The sequence below is a fragment of the Schistocerca gregaria genome, chromosome 2 (genome assembly GCF_023897955.1).
Source record: "Schistocerca gregaria isolate iqSchGreg1 chromosome 2, iqSchGreg1.2, whole genome shotgun sequence".
In the NCBI taxonomy this organism is placed as follows: Eukaryota; Metazoa; Arthropoda; class Insecta; order Orthoptera; family Acrididae; genus Schistocerca; species Schistocerca gregaria.
In genome coordinates, this window is record NC_064921.1 from 955338997 (window position 1) to 955352840 (window position 13844).

Consider the following 13844-nt stretch of genomic DNA (forward strand, 5'->3'; position numbering starts at 1 on the left):
CTGGAGTTGATCTGTCATCTCCGTAACGCTTTCGCGATTACTAAATGATCCTGTAACAAAGCGCGCTGCTCTCCGTTGGATCTTCTCTATCTCTTCTATCAACCCTACCTGGTATGGATCCCACACTGCTGAGCTGTATTCAATCAGTGGGCGAACAAGCGTACTATAACCTACTTTCTTTGTTTTCGGATTACATTTCCTTAGGATTCTTCCAATGAATCTCAGTCTGGCATCTGCTTTACCGACGATTAATTTTACATGGTCATTCCATTTTAAATCTCTCCTAATGCGTACTTCCAGATAATTTATGGAATTAACTGCTTCCAGTTGCTGACCTGCTATATTGTAGCTAAAAGATAAGGGATCATTCTGTATTTCTGCCTGAACTTGTGTCCCTGTAAAGTTGATGAGAGATATTATAATTACCAACACTAAAATAGCTATTACTAATATTATTCTTATTACTATTATCGTTTCTTTCCTTTCTCAAACGTCATGTCTGGTTAAAAATGGAAAGTGACGCGGACCTTGATCAAGCGTGACTTCCTTTTAACTGTACGGTATATGTTACATTGCGTTTAGGAACTTTCGGGTAATTGAACATGTATCAATAATTACAGATTTCTGTAGTTGTATATATACGTTTCGATGTAGCTGTATTGCGTTGATGTACTGGTGGATATTGTGTGGTATGACTCCTGTAGTTGATAGTGTAATTGGTATAATGTCAACTTTATCCTGATGCCACATGTCCTTGACTTCCTCAGCCAGTTGGATGTATTTTTTAATTTTTTTCTCCTGTTTTCCTCTGTATTTTTGTATTGGATATGGATATTTAGATTAATTGTGTTAATTTCTTCTTTTTATTGGTGAGTATGATGTCAGGTTTGTTATGTGGGGTTGTTTTATTTGTTACAGTGGTTCTGTTCCAGTATAATTTGTATTCATCATTCTCCAGTACATTTTGTTTTATTAGTTTATGTTGTATGGCAAGTTGTTGATGTATTATTTTGCCACATTGTCGTGTCTTCTGGTGTATTCTGTATTTGCTAGTATTGTACATCCGCTTGTGATGTTATCTGTTATCATTATTATTATTATTCACGTTTTCGAGCCTCCGATGTACAACAAGGCCATTTTCAGAGTTCTGTTTTAGCTTTTCTTTGTGCCTATATTAGTTCCATTCTCTCTGAATGCGCTTCATCATCCTTATCTTCATTTACTGCACCGATCCGTTTAATTGTTTCAGTTTTAGCTTTACTGCCGATTTCCGCAAAATTTCACTACCCTGCAGGGATTTTTTCACATCCGAAAAAACTTTTCACTGTCTGTATTTGCTCTTTCTACATTCGAACTGTCTTCAGTTTTGATTTAAATTTCTTCAATGTGTTCACGTTTCAAACTAGTTTCCAGCCCCGTAATGAAACTCTGATCTGGTTACTGTGCCGTGGTGTTTGTTTTGTGTGTTTTAAGATGAATTTTCATGTGGCAGATATCTTTTTGCATTCCTGAAAACTGTTAGCAATTTTGTGGTGACGAATTTCATGATCAATTTTTTCTAGTCAAGTCTCCTGTATAGTTACTCCTAAAATGATTTGAACTGAGATCCTCACTCAGTTTTGAAGGATTATATTGTTAGGCGTGGCAACGGCCTTGCCGCAGTGGATACACCGGTTCCCGTCAGTTCATCGCAATTAAGCGCTGTCGGGTTGGCCGGTACTTGGATGTGTGACCATCCAGCCGCCATGCGCTGTTGCCATTTTTCTGGGTTCACTCAGCCTCGTGATGCCAATTGAGGAGCTACTCGACCGAATAGTAGCGGCTCTGATCAAAGAAAACCATCATAACGACCGGGAGAGCGGTGTGCTGACCACACGCCCCTCCTATCCGCTTCCTCAATGAGGATGACACGGCGGTCGGATGGTCCCGATCGGCCACTTGTGGCCTGAAGACGGAGTGCATATTGTTTGGTGTAAGAGTGCCAGATTATTGCCAGACATGTAATTTCTTAATGATATTTCGAGAACTGCTTTTATTTGAATATTGTCTTGTGCTGAGTGAAAGTCCTGGCGTAGAATCGTTAGGTCTCTACGGAAGCTAGGCAGTTTATCTTAATATCGGTTGTTTCTGATTAGATTGTTTCGTCAGTTTTAAGCATAATTTTACTTTCGTCGCTCTTGGGTTACGTCTCCTAAAACACATTTGGAAAGTAATGAAGAGAGTCCATAATCTTGTTTCACTCCTGTATTGATTTCAAAACGTTCCGAAATATCTCCCCTGATCTTTACCTTACATTTTGTTCTGTTCAGTGTTTCGCCAATAATCGAAGTGGTTTTGCTCTCTAAACCTTTTTCTTTGATAATATGGAATATAAACTTCCAAAACATTCAGTAAATAAACTGAAAAAAAAACATGCAAATCAAGTCTTCTGTTTAAAAGGAAATAGTTATATTTTCCTTTGCATAAGGGAAAAGTGAAGCCGTCACACAAAGAACAGAATCACAGAAGTCATGTTGCCTTGTGGAACTGAAAAGTCCAGATTTATGTTCTTTTCAGCTGCTAATGTGCTGCTGTGGCATTTAGGGACGCCTTTTCTCACAAGAAAGATTTTTATTACTCGCGTTCACACACAGACATCTAAGCTGCAGTCGTACATCGTTTTAATTCCCTGCCTAACCTTCATGACGCAGTCCTCGGCTTTGTCACGGTTGTCCTTCACACCCACAGCCTGGTGGTATTTTCCATTTTCCACGTAATGAGCCGGCACCTCCGCTACGCTCGAGGCTTTCCCAGTAACTGCAATTTATTTTTGAAGAGCTGCTTTATCAGACTAGTTTTGCAGCGGAATATCTTTCGGTTAAACTGTAAAATCACGAAGGAGACAGGTGATTTTTCCTCTTTTTTGTGGTTAATTGTTACCGTCCTTCAGCAGTCCTTTGGTTGTGATTATATTGAAAATGCTATGTTTGAGCCGGCCGAGGTGGCCGAGCGGTTCTAGGCGCTTCGGTCTGGAAACGCGCGACCGCTACGCTCGCAGGTTCAAATCCTGCCTCGGGCATGGATGTGTGTGATGTCCTTAGGTTAGTTAGGTTTAAGTAGTTCTAAGTTCTAGGGGACTGATGACTTCATATGTTCAGTCCCATAGTGCTCACAGCCATTTGAACCATTTTTTGCTATGTTTGAAATTTGGTTTCACACTGATGTCAACACTGCGCCCTCATTTCTATAAACGTGGTTACTATTTTTGTTCTTTGGAGCTTTTCTGCACTATATCAATAAACCATTTTGCGATGAAACAATAACTACTGACACTAATACTTGAAAACTGGTTGTAGAAATATTCGTATGGTTACAGTATTTTTTTTAATATGTTGTTCCAGTATTTGTATTACAATTCTTTTGTCGAGTGCCAGACAATGTGGAAAATGAGTTTTATGTACAGGATGTCAGGTGAGGGAGTCCCTGATTTCAAAATTAAGTTACTCGAAAATTAATATTGATAGATGAGTGCGTCAAACGGTACGTTGATTGAGAAGGCTTTAAGAATTTTATACAAAAGTTACGAAATAGTTCGAAAAGTTGCAAACAGATCGTGCTAGAATCACAATATGTAGCGCCTATAGACTGTGCGCCGCTGTTGAAATCCAGCAATTCCACCATTGAAACGTGAGATAAGGTTAACGTATCATTGAATTAGGTGTCCCTCTGGTACTGGAATCCCACAGATTAGAACACAGTCCTACAGCAACAAGGCGCAATTTTCAAACACTATTTAATGTTCTAAAATGACCCGATGGGAATACCATTAGCAAGATGTAACGTAAATTCCAACGAACAGGCAGCGTGGTTGGTGATGTGGAGTCGAATGTTGGCCTCAGGCAAACCGTAACTACTCCTGAAAATGTCTCCACAGTTTCTGGAATTATTGAGCAAAATCTAAGGAAATCTGTCGGAACAGCAGCAGAGCCTGGTTTGAAACCCTCCAGGACGCAGAAAATGGTGAGAAATAGGCCACACTTGTTTCAATCCAAAGCCACCAGACCATACGTACACGAGCTGTACGACAAAGGGCTGATATTGCGAACCAGATTATCGCAATGGTTGATAGTGATGGATTTGATATTGGCTGTATCTGGTCCAGAGATGAAACACTCTCCAACGTGAATAGTCGTTAGTAAACAAAACTGATGATTTTGGAGTTCCAAAAAATACCCATTTGTGTAAAGCGAAACCACTGTATTCTCCGAAAGTTCCTGTTCGTGCTGCTTTATGCAGCAGACGCATTATTAGCCCCTTTTTCAAGGGAGAAGCGATTTGCTAGTGAACTCTGCTTTCTAATTTTGGAACATTTTGTCTCCGAACTGCTAACGTCAGAAGATCGAGCAGGAACGGAGTGGTTCATGCAGGATGGGCCCAGACCACATCGCAGAGAACAGGTGTGTCGTGTTCTTGGTGAATAGGACTACTTCGGGAATAGAGTCACTGCGTCGGATTATTGCAAATTCACTGGCGCAGGGATGGATTGGACTGCATATTCGCTTGATTTGATTCCTTGTGCTCATTTTTTGTGGGGGCACATCGAAAGACACTATCTGCCGGAACCATCCCACCATGCTGGACGAACTTAAATTTCCATTGAGACACTACATGTAATGACAAATTTCATTGTTCGTTTGCTCCACCTCCGTTCTGCGAGTGATGGACTTGTCGAAAAGACTGCGATGTGATAGCAAAGATTTGCTTGCAGAGAACAAGTTTAATTACGTAAGAAGTGCACAGCATACAGCGCCGTCTATTAACTTTTCGAACTATTTCGAAACTTCTGCACAGCTTCTGTCTAAATTGTAACAGCTTTCACAGTAATCACGGTCTCCTTGGCTGGACACCCTGTGTTATGTACTGTGGGGATGGGTGAGTGGATGACAGATGGACAGGAACAAAATGCTTCAGACTTCAATGACGGAGCTCACCTCGTACATTACAATTTTAACTGGTGTAGCTGCATGGAGAAGAAATAAAAACTTTGAGGTTCGCCGATGACATTGTAATTCTGTCAGAGATAGCAAAGGACTTGGAAGAGCTGTTGAACGGAATGGACAGTGTCTTGAAAGGAGGATATAAGATGAACATCAACAAAAGCAAAACGAGGATAATGCAATGTAGTCGAATTAAGTCGGGTGATGCTGAGGTAATTAGATTAGGAAATGACGCTTAAAGTAGTAAAGGAGTTTTGCTATTTGGGGAGCAAAATAACTAATGATGGTCGAAGTACAGAGGATATAAAATGTAGACTGGCAATGGAAAGGAAAGCGTTTCTGAAGAAGAGAAATTTGTTAACATCGAGTATAGATTTAAGTGTCAGGAAGTCGTTCCTGAAAGTATTTGTATGGAGTGTAGCCATGTATGGAAGTGAAACATGGACGATAAATAATTTGGACAAGAAGAGAATAGAAGCTTTCGAAATGTGGTGCTACGGAAGAATGCTGAAGATTAGATGGGTAGATCACATAACTAATGAGGAGGGTTTGAGTAGAGTTGGGGAGAAGAGGAGTTTGTGGCAGAACTTGACAAGTAGAAGGGACCGGTTGGTAGGACATGTTCTGAGGCATCAAGGGATCACAAATTTAGCATTGGAGGGCAGCGTGGAGGGCAAAACTCGTAGACGGAGACCAAGACATGAATACACTAAGCAAATTCAGAAGGATGTAGGTTGCAGTAAGTGCTGGGAGATGAAGAAGCTTGCACAGGATAGAGTAGCACGGAGAGCTGCATCAAACCGCCGGCCGCGGTGGTCTAGCGGTTCTAGGCGCTCAGTTCGGAACCGCGCGACTGCCACGGTCGCAGGTTCGAATCCTGCCTCGGGCATGGATGTGTGTGATGTCCTTAGGTTAGTTAGGTTTAAGTAGTTCTACGTTCTAGGGAACTGGTGACCACAGATGTTAAGTCCCTTAGTGCACAGAGCGATTTTGCATCAAACCAATCTCAGGACTGAAGACCACAACAACGACAGTTGAGTTCGTCCCAATATATGGTGTAAGTGTGAAACGTCCCCTTAGAACAATAGGACATGATTGTGCTTAAACTGACACTCAATATTTTTAGCGCAACGCAATCTGACTTTCAAAAATCCCTAGAAAAGAATGGCCCTGACTAACATTAACCTATACGTTTCACAAATCACTTACCTCACAAAAATCTTCGTTACTCGAACTACTGCAATACAGCGAGCGCCATTACTGCCAGCTAAATAGAAGATTCAAACTTCGGAAGGCACTAACTACTGATAGGCATACTTAGCAAATGAAAGATTTTAATAGAGAAGAAACAATGTATTTACCTTAATAGTCATAATATATATATATCAGTTCATGACATCCAGTCTTACAAATTTCAAAACTCCGCCATCTCTCTCCCCATGTCCACCACTGCTGGCGGCTCACCTCCAACTGCGCAACGCTACGCGCTGTTAACATACAGCTGCCCAACACTACAATGGCGAGTATTACAACAATGCCAACCAGCCACGGACTGCACACAGCACAGCCAGTGATTTTCATACACAGGTGGTGTTACAAATAAAAAAACCTAAACAGCCTACTTACAAGTGGTGCTGGAGGCGTCGAGCGATAGTGAATATTTCACGAACAGAGACGTATTTTTGGTGTCTGACTGCTATTTACATCACAGATAGGATCCCGTCACAAACGATTCCATGTTAAAGACTCTGCGCCATAAAACTCGGACGCTTTCATATAGTCTTATACAGACTATAGAATTAACACCGGGATAGTGTTCCTAAGGAATAGGTTGTCAGATCGGTAAATTGAACGGGCGTTGCAGTCTAAATTAACGACGACCAACGAAGAGGAAAAGACCGAGAAAGAAAAAACCAAGGATAACTTATCTGCCTCAAGCTGGTGCAACCTTCAGCAAGATCGGTATATTTCTATGGAGTTCTAAATCTATACGGGGTATTCAGCAACAGTCCGAAAAGGTTGTAGGGTGTTGTAGGGGAGGTTGTGCTGAGAAGCAACTATTTCGAAACAAGCTTTGTGCGTTGCGCGGTTTGAGTTATTTAACATTGAAGTTAAACAAATTTAAGAAATTTAAGCTGCCTGCCAGAGACAGTGTTGTCAAACATGTTCTTTAGTTAAATTTCTTCAAACCGAACGAACGTACTTTACGTACATCTAGCTTAAAATTGACACTTTGGAAAACGACACATTTTTAACTGGTAATGAGCATTTGAACATGTGGTAACTCAGGGACCCACAGTTTCTGTGCATTACCGCATTTTAACGGCCAACGGCCTTGCCGCAGTGGTAACACCGGCTCACGTCAGATCGCCGAAGTTAAGTGCTGTCGGGCTGTGCTAGCACTTGGATGGGTGACCATCCGGTCTGCCAAGCGCTTTGGCAAGCGGTCTGCACTCAGCCCTTGTGAGGCAAACTGGGGAGTTACCTGACTGAGAAGTAGTGGCTCCCGTCTCGGAAACTGACATACGGCCAGGAGAGCGGTTTGCTGACCACATGCCCCTCCGTATCCTCACCCAGTGACGCCTGTGGGCTGAGGATGACACGGCAGCCGGTAGGTACCGTTGGGCCTTCCAAAGCCTGTTCGGACGGAGAGAGAGAGAGACCACATTTTAACGCATGAAAGTGCTTGAAATTTCGCTCGTGACAACCTGATTGCTTAACTTCATTGTTAATAACTCGGAAAATGGGCAAAGTATCGAATTTTTTTATTAAAAATTATTTCTCATCACAACGTCGGCTACAACACGCTTAAAAGCTTTGCAGACTGTTCGTGATCACCCTGTATGTCCGATTTAGGACATAATCTGAGTGGCTCTCTGTGTTGTTTACAGATGATGCTGTCGTTGACCGTCAAGTGGTCATCAGAACAACACAACGAATTAAAAAATTTTGTAAAAAAGATGTCTGCGTGGTCCGAAAAGTGGACATTGACCACGAACTATAAAAAGTGAGGTGGTCTTCATAAATACTAAAAATCCCCTTCAAATTAGGTTACACGGGAAATCCCACAAATTTCAAGGTGTCGATTCAACTGAACACTTAGGGATTACAGTTATGGGCAGTTAAAATTGGAGCAATTGTATAGGCGAGCCAAAGACTTTTTTTATTCACAGAATACTTAGAAGGTGCAACAAAACTACGAAACGGATGGCCTACGCTACGCTTGTCCGTCGTCTTCTGCAGTATTGCTGCACCAGATAGGACTGACGGAGTCTATCGAAAAATACACAGAAGTGCAGCTCGTTTTACGTTATCACGAAATAGGAGAAAGTGACAAGAATGTGATAAACAAGGTGGGGTGGCATTCATTAAAACAAAGACAGTTTTCATTGCCACTAGATTTTTTCAAACAATTTCAATCATGAAATATGCACTCCTAATGCCAAAATATTTGGGTGGCTCCTATCTACATAGGGAGAAATTAGGATTGTGATAAGAGAAACAACAGATCGTACGGAATTACTTGTGTATTTCCTTTTCTCACATGCTACTAGAGAGTAACGGTTGAGAAATGGTCTGAAACTGGTATTATACAGGCTGCATCAAATACCTAAGTCTAAACTGCAGACTAATTACGTAGTAACGTGGCACTGTATGTATTTTTCTCTGTGTTTACAATATGAGAGACTCCGTATGTCTCCGAAAGCTTGGCGTGTACCGCATTCGACGCGAGTGTGGCATGTCTTAGGTGAGATAGAATGTTACAACAGTTGAGGAGAGGTGCAGAAAGATCAGTGCCACATGGGACTAAGACAATGAAGAAAACTTTCTCACCAGTCATTTCTCAAAGTATAATCATGTATTCGAATTGTGAGGAGACAGAATCGTGGTGCAAATGCAAAGATTCTAGGACAACGCAATTAAATATTCTATCAAAACATACATCTCAGAAAAACTATTATTCAGTCTGGAACTGCGCGACCGCTGCGATCGAAGGTTCGAATCCTGCCTCGGGCATGGATGTGTCTGATGTCCTTAGGTTAGTTAGATTTAAGTAGTTCTAAGTTCTAGGGCACTGATGGCCTCAGGTGTTAAGTCCCATAGTGCTCAGAGCCATTTGAACCATCTGAAGCCAAACCTAATAAATGGGGAGCCCTTCAGTTTAAGAAAGGCTTGAAATTCGCCCTTCATTTTATTAAGATCTCGGCGACCATCTCATTCATCAGAGTTGCAACACACAGAATGCCCGTGGGTTTCTAGGAATTACAGTGCGGGTCTTTGAAAAACAGATTTTTCTGCGAATATGTATCAATGGGCGTAGTGCGCACCGGAAGTCATACTCGGCCATAAATAGCAGTGCGACGGTAGGATTACTTCAGTCTGGCTGGAGTCCAGTCAGCGGGTACGGTAGGCAGCTGATAAGAATGACTGCAAGGGTAATACGGGGAGCGGAGGAGAAAGTCCCTCCTATCGCTCTCTTCTCCGCCCGGCGACTGTCCATAGGCCTATCTGTGTTATTGGTCTCCTACAAAATATTGCTTTACGAGTAGACTTTGTCGTCAGCCTTGTTGTGTGTAATTCACTTTTTATTTACAACGCCAGACCTGAAACGGAATATTGTAGTGAAACGTGAATGCAGGTATCATCCACATTAAATAAAATAAATGGACGAGAAAAGCCTACCACTGGCCATTTTGAACTGACTCAAACGAAACATTCGTTGTTGTTGTTGTTGTTTGATGCAGCTCTCCATGCTAATCTATCCTGTGCAAGCGCTTTCATCTCCCAGTACCTACTGCAACCTACATCCTTCTGAAACTGCTTAGAGTATTCATCTCTTGGTCTCCATCTACGATTTTTACCCTCCTCGCTGCCCTCCAATACTAAATTGGTGATCCCTTGATGTCTCAGAACATGTCCTACCAATCGATTCCGTCTTCTTGTCACGTTGTGCCACAATCTCCTCTTCTCCCCAATCCAATTCAATACCTCCTCATTAGTAATGCGATCTACCCTTCTAATCGTCAGCATTCTTCTGTAGCACCACATTTCGAAAGCTTCTATTCTCTTCTTGTCTAAACTATTTATCGTCCACGTTTCCCTTCCATGTATGGCTACGCTCCATACAAATACTTTCAGAAACTACTTCCTGACACTTAAATCTATACTCGATGTTATTGCCCCACGTGTTCCAACATTTCTACGGAATCCAAGCTGATCTTCCCCGAGGGCCGCTTCTACCAGTTTTTCCATTCGTCTGTAAATAACTCGCGTTAGTATTTTGCAGCTGTGACTTATTAAACTGATAGTTCGGTATTTTTCACATCTGTCAACACCTGCTTTCTTTGGGATTGGAATTATTATATTCTTCTTGAAGTCTGAGGGTATTTCGCCTGTCTCGTACATCTTGCTCACCAGATGGTAGAGTTTTGTCAGGACTGGTTCTCCCAAGGCCGTCAGTAGTTCCAATGGAATGTTGTCTACTCCCGGGGCCTTGTTTCGACTCAGGTCTTTCAGTGCTCTGTCAAACTCTTCACGCTGTATCGTATCTCCCATTTCATCTTCATCTGCATCCTTTTCCATTTTCATAATTTTGTCCTCAAGTACATCGCCCTTGTATAGATCCTTCTACCTTTCTGCTTTCCTCTCTTTGCTTAGAACTGGGTTTCCATCTGAGCTCTTGATATGCATACAAGTGGCTCTCTTTTTTCCAAAGGTCTCTTAATTTTCCTGTAGGCTGTATCTATCTTACCCCTCGTGAGGCAAGCCTCTATATCCTTACATTTGTCCTCTAGCCATCCCTGCTTAGCCATTTTGCACTTCCTGCCGATCTCATTTTTGAGACGTTTGTATTCCTCTTTGCCTGCTTCATTTACTGCATTTTTATATTTTCTCCTTTCATCAATCACTCGTGACACAGTATGAACACATAATCATTATGGGCGACACAAACATCGACTTACAGTTAAAATCTCCCTCTGCCGAAAAACTAAGGCGACTGTTCCACTCCAATGATATGAGTTTAACACTGCTGGACCCAACTCATCACACGCCACACAACCACACAATCATAGATATAATAGCAACAAAGCGACCAGATAAAATAATCCGCGCCAATCAGACATCCGCTCCGGGACTCTCTGCTCATGACGTGATATTTTTAAATTACTCAATGCATACTACCAAAGAAAAATCTCACCTGGTAACCTACAGAAACTTAAAAAATGTTAACCATGACGCTCTTCAAAAGGATTGCTCAGACATCCCTTGGCATGATATAAACGATGAACCGACTTTAGACGAAAAAATTCGGCAATTATGTCGCAAAATTATTGCACTGTATGATAAACATGCTCCTCAACGCACTGTTAAGGTAAAGAGAGCTCCCGCTCCGTGGCTCACCACTGCATTACGTCAGTTAATGAATAAACGTGATGCTGCACATAGGGCCTTCAAGCGTAACCCAACTCCCGAGGCGTACGAAGCTTATAGGAAACTCCAAAACAGAACCAAGCAAAGCGTGAGGAATGCCAAAATCAGACATGCCCGCTCTGTCGTATGCGGCATATCAAAACCTGCTGCACTGTGGAAAAAGCTGCGCAGTTTCGGTGTAGGGAAGCGAAGATCTGACGCTGTTTATCAAGCGTCTGCAGAAGAATTAAACGATTTCTTCTCAACAGCTGCAAACTGCCACGCAGCGACAAATTACCAGCCCCAAGATATCAATCTCTCGAGAGACAAGTTTTTCCTAAAACATGTCACTACCGGCACAGTACACAAGGCAATTATGAGAATTTCTTCCGAGACAGTAGGAAATGATGGAGTGAGCATTGGCATGATTAAGAACGTCGTAGACACTATTATTCCAGTTATCACAGACATCTTCAACCTGTCTCTTGTCAGTAGTACATATCCTACTGAGTGGAAGCAAAGTTTAATTAAGCCTATACCCAAGACTGACAACCCTAAGTCGCCAGGTGACTACAGGCCGATCAGCATACTACCTGCAATTTCTAAAGCCCTAGAGCACATCGTCCATGAACAACTGACGGATTACCTCAAAACTCATAACATTCATGACGAATATCAGTCAGGCTTTCGAAAGCACCATAGTACAGCAACCGCATTAATCAAAGTAACTGATGACATTAAACATGCTATGGACAGGCGTGAAGCTACTATCCTAACACTGCTTGACTTTAGCAAGGCTTTTGACACAGTTGACTTCGATATATTACTAATTAAAATGAAACAGCTGAATTTCTCAAACAGCGCAATACAATGGTTCGACAGCTACCTCAAAAACAGAAGTCACCAAGTCATTTGTGGGTCGTAAAAGTCATCATGGAAAAGCGTGCGCTCTGGAGTTCCCCAAGGCTCCGTCCTTGGTCCACTACTCTTCTCACTGTACATTAATGATATTTCTTCAGTGATTCACTCCTGCAACTACCATCTTTATGCCGACGACATCCAACTGTACATAAGTGCAAGCCCCAAAAACATTGCTGGCGCAGTAGCGAGTATGAACGCAGATCTTTGTTCTGTTTCTCGATGGGCACAGAACCTAGGTCTGAAACTAAACCCCAAGAAATCCCAGGTCATACTTATATCTCATCCAAAGTTAATCAGCCGGTACTTTCGCGAAACAGTCCCTAAAATACTCCTCAATGGTACCCAACTACCATACCAAAAAACAGTAAAAGACCTTGGAATAATCTTGGATGAACACCTAAACTGGGAAGAACAAACAGTCACAGCTTGCCGGAAATCGCTCTCCTCCCTACATGCAATTCAAAAGTTTAGAAAAATATTTCCAACCCATGTTAAACAAAAATTAGTCCAAACACTAGTCTTGCCTAATCTTTACTACTGCGATGTAGTTCAACACGGCACAAATAGTGAAAATTCTAGATGCCTCGAGCTAGTGATGAATGCTTGCGTTAGATACGTGTGCAATATTCGGTTGTATGATCATATCAGTCCTTCAAACTCCCAGCTAGGTTGGATACGCCCACATACGGCACGCGATCTCCACACGATGTGCTTACTTCATCGATTTCTTAGCCACTGGTGCCCCCAATACTTATCTTCTCACATTAAACACCTATCATCATTCCACAATCCCAACACCAGATCGGATACGTCTATCATCTTGGCTGTACCTTTACATAACACAAAATCTTTCTCCGTGTCATTCTCCATCTCAGCCATACGACTATGGAACGCGCTCCCCTGTGATCTGCGTCTTATCCAGAACTACTCAACATTCAAGAGGGAACTCAAAGCTTACATATTAGGGACGGTATAACCACCATTCTTGTGCCCCTCCCATCTCTTTCTTTCTCCTCTCCATCACAGCTTCGAATTTTACCGTTCTATTTCTCTTCCTCTAACCTATCTACCTCTTATATATCTCTTTCACCCCATTCTATCGTCTTATGTCTCTGCTCGATGAGAATAACTCACAAGCTGCAAGAACATAACGACAAAATTCCCAACTAACAATGGGACTGACATTCAGAAAAGAAAAGTATGTTTACTTTTATATACATAGTCATTATTATTATTATTATTGCTATTATTATTATTATTATTATTATTACTATTATTATTATTATCATTGATTGTTATAATTATTTTTTATTGTTATAATTATCATTGTACTACTGTTATAATATCTATTTTTTTCTTTAACATCAATACTGCATAATAGGCTATATGTCCTTAATGTTAAGTAGAAACTGTAACTCGTTCAACCTGAGTATGCCGGGTTAGGTGTAAGAGAGGGCCTGAAGGCCCTAATCTTGCCAGGTAAAATAAATGCATAAATAAATAAATAAATTCAATATTTTTTCCGTTACCCGAGGA

At 41.6% G+C, this 13844-nt stretch overlaps 1 protein-coding gene across 2 annotated transcripts in view; it reads left to right on the forward strand.

Annotated features, from left to right (window-relative positions):
- LOC126335431 (clavesin-1-like) overlaps positions 1–13844 on the forward strand; it is a 737686-nt gene that overhangs the window by 615547 nt on the left and 108295 nt on the right. The gene's annotated exons all lie outside the window — the stretch shown is intronic.